We start from the raw sequence: 12,799 nt of genomic DNA, 5'->3' as shown, positions 1-12,799 counted from the left end.
ATAAAAGCAAAATGACATAGCTTTCTGATTGTTGTGAGACGGATGCAAGACATTCTCAACATGCTGTGCACCGTTTTCTGCCAGAAGTTGAAATCGAGAAACAACATGTTCTACAACAGATCGGAGGGTCTCGGGGATCACATTCAGAATGCATTGCACAGAGCGCATCTTCAGTTCAGCTATGTTCGTAAGTGGTGGCATGAACACACATTTCAGACAGCCCCATAGCCAGAAGCCACGCAGATTAAGATCAGGTTAACTGGATGACTAGGCTGTAGAGAAATGATGGCTGATATTCTAACATTTTTGAAATGCCACTTCACTGGCTGTGCAATGTGTGGAGTAGTGCCATTGCATATAAATGATCCTACCCAGACATTGGCACTGTTGAAGAGTAGGAATGATGTTGGTGTGCATAAGACTCTCATAGTGTTAACTGGTTGTGGTACAAGTAACAGGACCCGTAGAACTGATCTATTCGAAACAGTACATCCCTATGAAAATCAATGCCGTCAACTTGCACCACACAGTCACCTTCGCAGAAGAAGTGGTACCGGTTGATAAGCATGTGGATTTTCCATTGCCCATGTTCTACAATTCTGCATGTTGACATGTTGTTGGAGATGGAAATGGACTTTGTTTGTCCACAGAATATTCCATGGCCAGTCATTGTCCATTTCCAAGTGAGCAAGAAATTCCAAAGTGAATGTTTTTCTTGCTGCCCGGTCAACAGAAAGCAATGTCTGAACATGGCTAATTTTGTGTGGATAGCAATGCAGGACATTCCATGCACAGTGCTCACCGGCATGTCCTATGTTCAGGCAATTCCGCATGCACTACATGTTTCCAAACTGCCACTCAAGCCCGCTTGCAATGCTGTGGCCACATCTTCCACAGACGTCAGATCAACTGCTTTAGTCCCTCTGCCACATTGCACTTCAAAAGAAGCTGTCTTTACAAATTTTGTTATTTTCTACAGACTATAACACATCAGACGAATGCCTTTTTTCATAGACTTGATGCCTGGAACTTCTACTGGGCCACTAGTGCACAGTCACTTCTCTTCTTAAATAGCTTTAGAGTGTGTGTTGAATAATGTGCTCGGCAGATGCAAAATCGGCAGGGCATGTGTGCAGAGGGTGGTAACAGTGAGATGGCAGGCAGGTGGTTTACGGGAAATGCTGAACACTGGAGGGAAAGTACCATTTTAAACTGAAGCCTACATTCACATTTTTTGTAAATATTAAGTGGAGCCCGTATACACCTATATTTGCTTGATGACCATTCAAACGGATCCACAGTCACCTCTGCTTTGGCTCGTATCTAAAATGAGTTCCGCTGAAAATATAACAACAGTAGCTATTTATTTTCGCATGCCTTGATAACCATTTATAACTTTCAGAGAAGTGTCGTGAGTCATGAATTTTGAGTAAAACCTAGATTTCTCTTGTTGGCATGTTAGAATTTGCTACTTCCACCAAAACACAGTGGAGTTTACACAGTGTCACTTCACTAATTTGTTGATCAGAACACAATTGCAAGAGAATTCTGAAACAGTGATGTATTAAGCTTATTAAGTGAGGACCTGAGGTCAAGTAAAGTCAACAGCCGATGAAAAAGTGCATCCTCGGTACAAAAATAAATGTGTAATTCCTCCACGTTTCAAAACTCACAGCATTTCTCATTTCCCAAGCTATTGATGGCTCTTAAAACTACATTCTTTCATCAAAAAAGTTTGTAGTTGGTGGAATAACAGAGTAGATAATGACGCTCCGCATAATAACCATATGATGAAATACTCTTCTCTTTGCTTGCTATCATTTGCCAAAATCGTGTTTCAGTATCTCATTTCATTCATGAAATATGAGGAATGTTATGGATATTTCATTCTGGCTTTATTGCTGTTGCACATGATTGCAAATGAGTGTGCTACACAAAACCAATTTTCTCGAGATTTGGGATAGAGACCTCCACCTAAATCTAAAGAAAAATTCAGTATGTTAGCTAAATTTCAGACACAGCAACATATTTTGTAATATGCACCAAATACAAAATCATAATGACTATGACCGAAGTGGTGGGCACATCATTAAGAAGCGGACATATAAAGGTGCAAGTAATGCATATAGTTTCTGCTAAATCATTTGAGAAATATTACAGCGCGAGCACCTCGATTCTGTTGTCTCAGACTGGCCAAAAGTCTGCAAACTATATCAGCCTCCCCTTCTGAGCAAAAGAATTAACTCTCAAAGTGCTTTGGATGAAAATTGTTTACAGTGCATCGGCCACTGTATCCTGCACGGATTCTATCAACTTCATGTGATCCTTCATGGAGACAGTCACATTGGGCACCTCGGATGCTAACTGAGGAACACTCATGCACTGGGCATCTGTTGGTGAGCATATTTTGAGGCATCATCTGTTGGTCAAATTTTCATTAAATTTGTTTTGTTACATGACATTTCCCCCTCTGTCAATAATATGTTCATATTTGATGTCGTTCTGAGCTGTGGTTCTCTTTCTACAGTGTTCTGAAACTGGACCTCTAATTATGGACACCCTGTACCTTTTGGGTACGAACAGTAATAAAGTTACTTTTTAGAGTATTGATGAAATCACCATTTTCGTTTTAGAAAATGTAATGGAAAGATAAATTGGTGTGTAGCTCATATAACTAAAATTAATTTCTCCACTGAGATCACTGTTTTAACTGCAAATATTTCTTTAGAATCAGAGGTACAGACTGTTGGATTGTTTTATGCATTTGATATGCTGTGTTTAGCTCAGCAAAACCAATAATACAAATTTATTTTTGAAGTTATAGACACGTTTGCTTCATGAACACTCCTTTACCCAGCAGCAAACTCAAACAATGAAATCCAGTAGAAAAGGCACAATGTAGATGTGCTGCTAAGGACTGTATGTAAATCCCTTCATGGAAAGATAAATGTGTTGCTTAATTTTCATGATTCACAGAATAGAAATAAAGAATTTTATGGTGGGTAGCTTTATGTGAGAGTAACAAATTTGAGATAGTTTAAACATATTTGCACCTATGAATTCATAGAAAAGTATGGAAGTAACTTGACAAACAGGCTCCATCACTCTAGACTCTTTTACACCATTTCATTGGCTCATGCCGTTGCCAGGCTACAAATCCAAAGCTCATATGTTCAATATTCAGTCATTCCTTGAATTTTAATCTGTCATTGATCACTTCTTTCTCTTCTGACGATATTCGTCAAAGTGAATAATACCAAGAATCATCATCGGCGTCCACATTAAACTGTAGCTCCACAAGTGACTGACTGTGTAAGTAAGATGAAACGTCAAGAGTAAGGCAGTGGTGTACCACCTCCGAGAGGACCTTGCCCATTAAAGCACTGTAGTGTTCAAACCAGTCTTCTGTTTGACGACAGCTTTACCTTTTTTTACAGCTCTGCACTGTTGTGGAATGGAGGTTTGTACTCTTGGATTGTCATCAGAGAAGTCTTTTTACAGTTTCTAAAGCAGTGCTTCACTCAGTTCCAACCAGAATGAGGAGAGTCTGTACTGGATCATATGCTTTCATTTATTTATTTATTTATTTATTTATTTTAGTGGAAGGTTTCATTCGTTTCTACTTCAGAAGAGCTGCTACAAAAAATGTGTTGTATTTTTTCTTTTTTATGATGATGATTTCTCCAAAATTTTCAAGAAATAGTACACGAGGATGAATTTAAGAACAATACAGAAAGCATAGCATCCTACTCACCTTGTAGAGAAGACGTTGAGTCAGTGACAGGCACAATGAAAAAGAATACTAATTTGTATAAGCTTTCGGACAAAATAGGAAAACCAAAAACAAACACGAACATGCACACGCGCACAATTCAAATACACAAGGTCAGCGTCTTGGGCACTGTGGGTCGTCTGCAACTGACATGAACAGCAAGGATACAATACGGCTTGCTGTAGTTGTTTCAGTAACTTTCATGATACTTCTAATTTTTGCACGGGTGTAAAAATCCATATCAAGTCTGTCTGTATTTCACTTGCCGCTCGGCATTATAGCACTCTGTTTTTCTCCTGGGCATCCAGGGACTTTGTGAAAGTCCATTCAGATGTGGGTGGTAAGCAGTTAACATCCTGTGAGATGTCACAAAGATTACTGCTGATGCTAATGTCAACTGGAAAACTTTTTTACAATTAGATCATCACACAAGGTGCTCCTTGCTTCGAAATGACAATGAAACCTTGCCATTTCCATAGCTTAAGCAGTTTACACAGATTTGGTGACAGTGTAGCAGGAGTAGTCAGCACAGATTATTGTCCTAGATTCTGATTTGCCAATTTTGGAAACTTTTCCAAGCAGTCAGTTCCAGTCTGCTGGAATGGCATTGCTTCAGGTGAAATTGGTATCAAATGTACTGGAGGCAATCGTGGCACTTTTGTCACTGGCATTCCTTACAGTGGCTCACGTGGCCAGTGATACTTGCTTCTGATTCTTTCTAGAGCCTTCACCAATCCCAAGTGATCAGATGTGAGAGCACCATGGATATATTTCAGGATAGCTGGCCATAGATGAGCTAGGATGGTGAGCAACCATTTCTGCCCCTCTGAATCATAATTTCTCATGTTCTGTGTTCTGTTTCTCCTTTGCTTCTTTCTTCCTCCCTTCTTCAAGGCTTCTATGGTTTTGCAGCAGTGCTCGATCTTCCCTCTGTTAAGCAGCAGTGTCATTAAATGCAGCGATGAGATTTCATCCGTGCTGCTGTGTTCCAACAAAGCATTCCTCGAAAGGCAGTTGGCTTCTTGCAGTGACATGCGCTTTTGTATACTATCGCGATTTTGTATTCCTTAAGTCTCAGTGCCCTTCTTCCAAGTTGATCTGACTGATCCTTGATACTAGAGAATTGTAATCCATCATAATGATGAACTGTATGCCAAATGAATACAGCCAAGACTTGTTGGTGGCCTTGGACAACTGCAAGGCACTCTTTCTCAATTGTAGAACAGTTCATCTTGGCGTTGGAGAGTATTCTGGAGGCAGAAGCTGTCACCTTTCTGGGACCATCCTGAATCTGCACTACAATAGTGCATATCCCATAACTGCTAGCCTTCATGTGAAGTTCTTTTTCATCATTCTTGTCATACAGCGTGGCTGAAGGTGGTGATACACCTCTTTAAAGGCAAGGAAAGATCTTCCTCGAATGAATCCCTGCAGTAGTTATTGGAAGGGACATGCCGTGATATAGAAGTCCTTTATGAATAGCCAGTGGTACAAGTACACTCTGAGAAGACTTCTCATATCACAGATATGCTGAGGAGTCAGTGTGTGTGTGTGATGCCCTTATTTTCTTTTTATCAGGGTGTATTCCATCACCATTAACTAGGTGCCCAAAGGTTTTTATTTCTTGGTTGACAAAGAGGCATTTTTTGGATTGAGGCAGAAGCCTGCACTTTGAACACACTTAAACAAGGTTGTCAGGCAACTTAAATGTTCTTCAAATGTCTGCAAAGATGCTTCTATCATTTAAGGTGTTGAATCAGTGTCACATCCCAGCTCAGATTCTATCACCAGCTTTGGGTGAAGGTGTGGCCTGCATGGCACAATCAGAACATTGGCAACAATGCAGGCTGAAGTCTTAGCACAGGTGATTTAGGAACGGAGAGGAGAAACTGTTGGCTTTGTCGGAAGTGAATAAAGGTGTAAACAATTGAAAGATTCAGCGTAACAACAGTCTGTTTTCCAATTTCGAGGTGTGTCTTACAGTGGATGTGAATTTTTCCGCATCAACAATTACACTGTAACACTATATGTTAGTTCTTTCCAGCAACTGCCGGCTCCTGAATTCTACGTTTTGCTATCGTAGATAATTTTGTGGCGGTGTTCGTAGCGACAAACTATTCGCTGTAGAAACGGCTTACGAAGTCACCGCCACACTTTTAATAGCGGGCCGACCGGTCCGCTGGAACAGTGAACAGAAAGATGAAAAACCCAAACACTCTGATTAATAAAAGTCGGTACTTATCTTTATTAACGAAGATACAGAAACAGTAGTGAACTCGGTGTCTACAGAAATCTGTCTAGTTCGAGTCGGAGCGGCTAGGTCAGCGTCGGCTGACGACAAACAACTACTCTGCTGCGATGAACACACAACTGACTAGCAAGTACACAATTCGGTGGCGAGTATACAACTGAGCGGCGAATACAGAACTGTCCTAGCGCTCGCGACTCCAGCGCTTAAGAACCCAGAAGCCAGTGGTGGCGCGCGCAGACTTGCGGCGATTTCCTGTCTCGCTGGCGCTGCTTATGCGGACGGTGTCCGGACTTTGATGCTGCCAACCTTTTGGCAGCGGGCTCGGGTGGCATTACTGGCTAGGATATAACACTCCTCCCCCCCAAATCGCCGCACCGTCGTTGAATAATGACGTGGCGAGCGTCGACGGCAGGGGAGGGGTCTGGCCGCAGGCGTAGCAGAAGAGACCGGGGCGGAGACTGTTGTCGGTGGCAGTCCCCGGTCCGCACCCCAGCATTGGCTGCGCGGGGCCTCGGGAAACACCGACTGAAAACCGAGGTCAGGGTGCACGCCTGTGACTACGGGCGCAGCTTCTGGTACTGGACGCGATGGGGCGTCGGGACCCACAAAGAGAGGCAGCGTCTCCTGACGCTGCGTCGACGTCTGCTGAGTGGGCGCCGGACAAGGCGCTGCGGTGTCAGACTCCTTGGGAGTGCCCAAGGAAAGCGGCTGCAGGACAGGCTGCACAGCCACCGCTTGGGAAGGCGGCCCGGCTGAGGGGTCGACGTCCATCAGCTCCGAAGGCGGTGGCGACTGAAGAGGGACCGCAGGCGCCGGAGCGACCACCTGGGGCGCTCCCGGATGAAGCTGCGCGGGAGGCATCAACGGGACGGCTGTCGGCGTGGTAGCGGTGACGGCTGCTGCTGCTGCCCTGGGGGCGCCAGCGAAGTCGGAAGGCGCGGCTGGAACCCGCCGCGGACCAAATCTGTGGACAAAGAACGAGCGGCAGAATCCGGGCGGCCAGCGCGGCGCAGCTGGTTCTGATGCCTCCTGTGCACCCCAGTAGCACCTTGAACAGCATAAAAACCGCGACCCTGGACACTTATATACGGTACCACGTTCCCAACGACGGCGACCTTGATAAACTCTGAAAAAAACGGCGTCATTGCGCTGAAAACGCGTGCGATGCTCAGAAGCGGCGGGTCGATCCGGGGGGTGCAACAACCGTAGTAGGGTGCGATGACGACGGCCGTGGAGAAGCTCCGCAGGCGAAGGGCCGTCGCGTGGCGTGGTCCGGTACGACGACAGGAACGTGATGAGGGCCTGCTGACGAGAGTGCGTAGCACGAAGGCGGTCCATATGATCCTTGAATGTGCGTACAAAACGTTCCGCTGCACCATTCGATTGAGGGTGGAACGGTGGAGTAAGAACATGGCGAATGCCATTGGCAGAACAAAAACTTTCAAATTCAGCAGAGGTAAATTGTGGACCATTGTCAGACACTAAAACTTCTGGAAGACCCTCAATACAAAAAATTGAAGTCAACGCCTGTATAGTTTGTGCAGACGTTGTAGACTGCATGGGCACAACAAACGGAAAATTACTAAATGCATCTATCACGATGAGCCAACGAGAATTCCAGTATGGACCAGCGAAATCAATATGTACTTGCTGCCAGGGACCGGCAGGGCGTGCCCACTCAAAAGAGCGTTGAGGCGGAGCAGCTTGGTGTTCGGCACACGTTGAACAATCTGTAGACATCTGCGTAATCTGCTTATCAATGCCGATCCATGTACAATGACGGCGGGCAAGCTGCTTGGTGCGGACCACTCCCCAATGACCTTGATGCAACAAGTCGAGGACCTTGGATTGGAGCACTTGGGGAACCACTACACGAAGCTGGTCATTCTCGGTGCGTAACAGCAAAACTCCGTGCGAAACAGACAACAGATGACGTTGCGGATAATAGCGACGAACCACAGGATCCGATATGTCCTTTGCCTTGGACGGCCAACCACGTTGAACAAAACGTAATAGTAAACTCAGATGAGGATCCGTAGCTGTCTCATGTGCCACCTGACGATAATCAATCGGAAAATCCCGGAGGGATTGATGCTCATCGGCGTCAATCTGATGGCAAGAGTTGTCATAGGAATCGAAGACATCATCCGCAGCAATCGGCAATCTAGAAAGCGCGTCAGCGTTTGCATGCTGAGCTGTAGGGCGATACAGTATCTCATACTGGTATTGTGATAACAAAAGAGCCCAACGTTGTAGTCTCTGAGCTGTCCGCTGAGGAACTGGTATAGACGGATGAAACAGTGACGTCAGGGGCTTGTGATCTGTTACTAAATAGAATGGTCTACCATAGAGGTAGTGATGGAATTTTGTGACACCGAACACAATAGCCAACGCTTCCTTGTCCAATTGGCTATAATTACACTGAGCTTTGTTTAGCAATTTAGATCCGAACGCAATAGGACGTTCGGTGTTACCGACTCGGTGAGACAACACAGCACCGAGGCTGAAAGAAGAGGCATCACAAGCTAACACCAGAGGCTTGTTAGGGTCGTAATGGACCAGACAACGATCATTCAATAAAGCCTCTTTAAGCTGCTGAAAGGCTGATTGGCAATCAGCTGACCACACAAACGGAACATTCTTACGGCGGAGACGATGCAACGGTGCAGCAATCTGTGATGCATTAGGTATAAACCTAATATAATATGTCAATTTGCCAAGAACTGCTTGCAATTCATGCAGATTGCGAGGGGCGGGCAAATCACGAATAGCTGCTAAATGTGACTGGGAGGGATGAATGCCTTGAGCATTAATAACATGTCCCAGATACTCCATCTCCGTAAGGAAAAATGAACATTTATCGATGTTGCAACGTAGGCCTGCCTGAGACAACACTTTAAACAAACACTCCAAATTACGGAAATGTTCAGCAGGCGTCCGACCGGACACAACAATATCGTCTAAATAGTTGCAACACGATGGCACATTAGCCAGAAGTTGTGACAAAAAACGCTGAAAAACAGCTGGAGCTGACGCACAACCAAAAGGCAAACGCAGAAAACGGAACAACCCCAACGACGTGTTTATGACAAAATACTGTTGTGATTGCTCGTCGAGGGGCAATTGCAAATATGCTTCACGGAGATCAATTTTGGAAAAGAAACGAGCTTCCCCTAACTTATCCATCAGCTCGTCCGGTCTAGGCAAAGGAAAAGAATCAATGACAGTCTGAGGATTAACTGTCGACTTAAAATCAGCACACAAACGTAACTTGCCAGACGGTTTCTTGATAATAACTAAGAGAGAACCCCACTGGCTCGCTGAAACGGGTTGAATAACACCGTTGTTTTGCCAACGACGAAGTTCATCTTCTACAGGTGCCCGGAGGGCGTGAGGCACTGGACGAGCACGACAAAATCGAGGCTGAGCATTATCTTTTAACGTAATATGAGCGGCAAAGTTTGCAGCACAACCTAGTTCGTCTTTAAATATGTCACTGTATCGTTTACACAAATCAGTTATGCTGTCTTGAGGAACAACAACAGAATTAATTTGCAACACATTGTCTTTTATAGACAGGCCAAACAAGTCAAAACAGTCTAATCCGAAAATGTTTACACTGTCTGTAGCGCGGAGCACTGTGAATGAAACTGTTTTTGTATTGCCACGGAATGTGGCTGGCACGCTACATGCACCTAACACAGGAATTTGTTCTCCACTATAAGTAGCCAAAGAATGTTTTGCCGCTGAAAGTTTAGGGCGGCCGATAGCCGCATACGTAGCACTATTTATGAGAGTCACAGACGCACCAGTGTCTAATTGAAAATTGAAGGTCTTATCCTGGATGCGTAGCTTCACAAATAGTTTATTACACCGTCTCTGGATCGGTGCAGTGGAGGCGGAAGACACAAAATCAGCGCGTTTAGCGCGTGTTCGCTGCTTACGACAACTCGTGGGTTGGGCGGGTGGAACAACAACTCCCGCTTCACTTGCAGTCTGTACATTACTTTTTACAGCGTTTGAATTACGCTTGGGTCGCATAGCAGAGGGCTGGGTGGGTGGCTTACTGCGAACAAGTTTATTACCCACACGAACCGTGGAAGAGTCTTTAAACGCGACCTTCTGGGCGGGCTGGCTTTGAAGAACATGAATATCCATGGGCTGGGCAGCACTAGAATTGTTCTTGCGTTTACGCAAACAAACAGTCTGGATGTGTCCTTTCCTGTGACAAAAGTGACAAACCGCGTTTCTCAACGGGCAACGTTCACGAGGATAAGCAAGAACACACTTAGGGCAAGACTTAACTCTTATCATTTTGCACACGCGGCTGACGAATGTGTTTAACATGACGCGGCCGGCTAGTGTTTACAGTCTGACTCTGCCGGTGGGGCCGCGGGCGTGACATAACTTGCTTAGCACAGGCAATTTGAGAAATACATGGCTGATCTAACTCACACTCAGCATAGTCAAAAGTATCTTGGGCTTCAATGATGTTCATCACAGTCTCTAATGATGGGTCAGGCAACTTTAAGATAGCAGCACGAATACGAGAATCTGCAATGTTTTGAGTAATAGCGTCTCGTAACATGACATCACTGTAGGAAGCTCCACACACACAATTAAATCGGCACTGACGGGTGAGGCCCCGTAAATCTGCTAACCACTGTTTATTAGATTGATGTGGCAGTTTCTTCAATCTGAAGAACTTGAATCTGGCTGCTGCCACATGAACTCGCGACTCGAAATACTCAGCAAGCTTGTTAACAACAACGTCATAGTCTAAAGCTTCTGGCTGGGATTCCGGGAACAACTTACAAAGTAGTCGATAGACTTCCACGCCTGCAGTGGAAATTAAATAAAGCTGCCGCTCAGTACCTGTGATTTTGTAGACCGTCATGTGCGCCTGCAACTGCGCGAAATATTCTCGCCATTCTTCTCGTGATGCATCAAAAGCACGGAAAGGTGGTGCTGCCTGTGCTTGTTCCTTTTGTGTTGGAGGATTAGCCGCTTGTTTGGCGATTGCTTCCACCAGACTTTGTATTTGCTGACTCTGTAACAAGATCAACTGTTGTAAGTCGGCAGACATAGTGAACACAAATGAAACCAGCCCCCAAAATTTTATCGCTATAATTAGTATAACCAGAAACAAGTTGAACCAGCCCTGCACACGAATTCGGAAGTCCTCGTCGCCAGTTTTGTGGCGGTGTTCGTAGCGACAAACTATTCGCTGTAGAAACGGCTTACGAAGTCACCGCCACACTTTTAATAGCGGGCCGACCGGTCCGCTGGAACAGTGAACAGAAAGATGAAAAACCCAAACACTCTGATTAATAAAAGTCGGTACTTATCTTTATTAACGAAGATACAGAAACAGTAGTGAACTCGGTGTCTACAGAAATCTGTCTAGTTCGAGTCGGAGCGGCTAGGTCAGCGTCGGCTGACGACAAACAACAACTCTGCTGCGATGAACACACAACTGACTAGCAAGTACACAATTCGGTGGCGAGTATACAACTGAGCGGCGAATACAGAACTGTCCTAGCGCTCGCGACTCCAGCGCTTAAGAACCCAGAAGCCAGCGGTGGCGCGTGCAGACTTGCGGCGATTTCCTGTCTCGCTGGCGCTGCTTATGCGGACGGCGTCCGGACTTTGATGCTGCCAACCTTTTGGCAGCGGGCTCGGGTGGCATTACTGGCTAGGATATAACAGATAAGTGCTCTGCTTGCAACTTTTTCTGACAATACACTATCAGATACTCTAACTACAGTAGGAGGCAAGTGTAAGATAGTGCTTGTTTCTGTCTTTATTCCGATACACAGAAAAGAATAATTATCTGTTGTTGCAACTCACACAGTTAGATTTACTATTTACACTAGGAGATAAGTGCAGGCACTTGTTCCTCTGTGTGTTCTGAAATACAGAAAATGCTATTAGTTGTTGCGACACACACAATTGTACACGATAGGTGACAAGTGTGAGTCAGTCTTTGTGCCTTCCAATATTTTGACACACAAGAATATCAACTATTACTCATTGCTGCTACTAGACGCACACTGTGGAGCTTGTTCTTCAACAGGCAGAAAAGTCGAGATAACTGGCTAGGTGCCTATTGGAAACAATTGTTCTCCCTCAGCTATGTACAGAGTTCTCATAGTTCTTACTGCATCAGCATTGAAATGTCACTCTATAGTAATTAGTTGCAAAGACTTACATTTTGTACTAGTTGCTTCCTGGTAATCATTGCTTCATGGTACGGACTCCAAGTGCGAGTAACTTGGTCCATTGCACTAATTGCCTATACACTGATTTTTCAGAGGCTTCTGAATGAGTTTCTCTAGCAGTGTTATTTTCTCCTAATGCTACCAAAGGTCTTTGTAATTTCTGGAAATGTCCACTGAAAATGATTCTCAAACATGGCAGCCTTGCAACCTTTTCCACCATGTGGCTGCATTTACTGGAATTGCATACAGATATGTTATCAGCCTGGCTGTGACCATGGCTAAGATGCACCAGTTTCATCTCTGTTTGTTGACAGTTTCGTTTGCTCTACTTTCCACCAATTGTATGCCACACGTGTTGTGCATCTCCTTACATTAGAGTTTGACAATCAAGATAGTTCTTACATTAATAAATTTTGACAGCCCTGACCTCTTCATACAATTGAATGTGATTGGGACATTTCATAGTCCAAATGGCTTGACTTTGAACTCTTAACAGGTCATCAGGTGCTACGAAGGCAATCTTTTCTACCGTTAGTCTTGTCACCCTTGATTTGC

At 44.7% G+C, this 12,799-nt stretch overlaps 1 protein-coding gene across 1 annotated transcript in view; it reads left to right on the top strand.

The window, feature by feature from the left end:
• Positions 1-12,799, top strand: part of LOC126457601 (CTP synthase) — an 83,484-nt gene that overhangs the window by 46,605 nt on the left and 24,080 nt on the right. The window lies entirely within an intron of this gene.

The sequence above is a fragment of the Schistocerca serialis genome, chromosome 2, assembly GCF_023864345.2.
Source record: "Schistocerca serialis cubense isolate TAMUIC-IGC-003099 chromosome 2, iqSchSeri2.2, whole genome shotgun sequence".
NCBI classification, from domain to species: Eukaryota; Metazoa; Arthropoda; class Insecta; order Orthoptera; family Acrididae; genus Schistocerca; species Schistocerca serialis.
The sequence above is the reverse complement of the archived record's forward strand: the minus strand, read 5'-3'. Positions and strand labels throughout refer to the sequence as shown.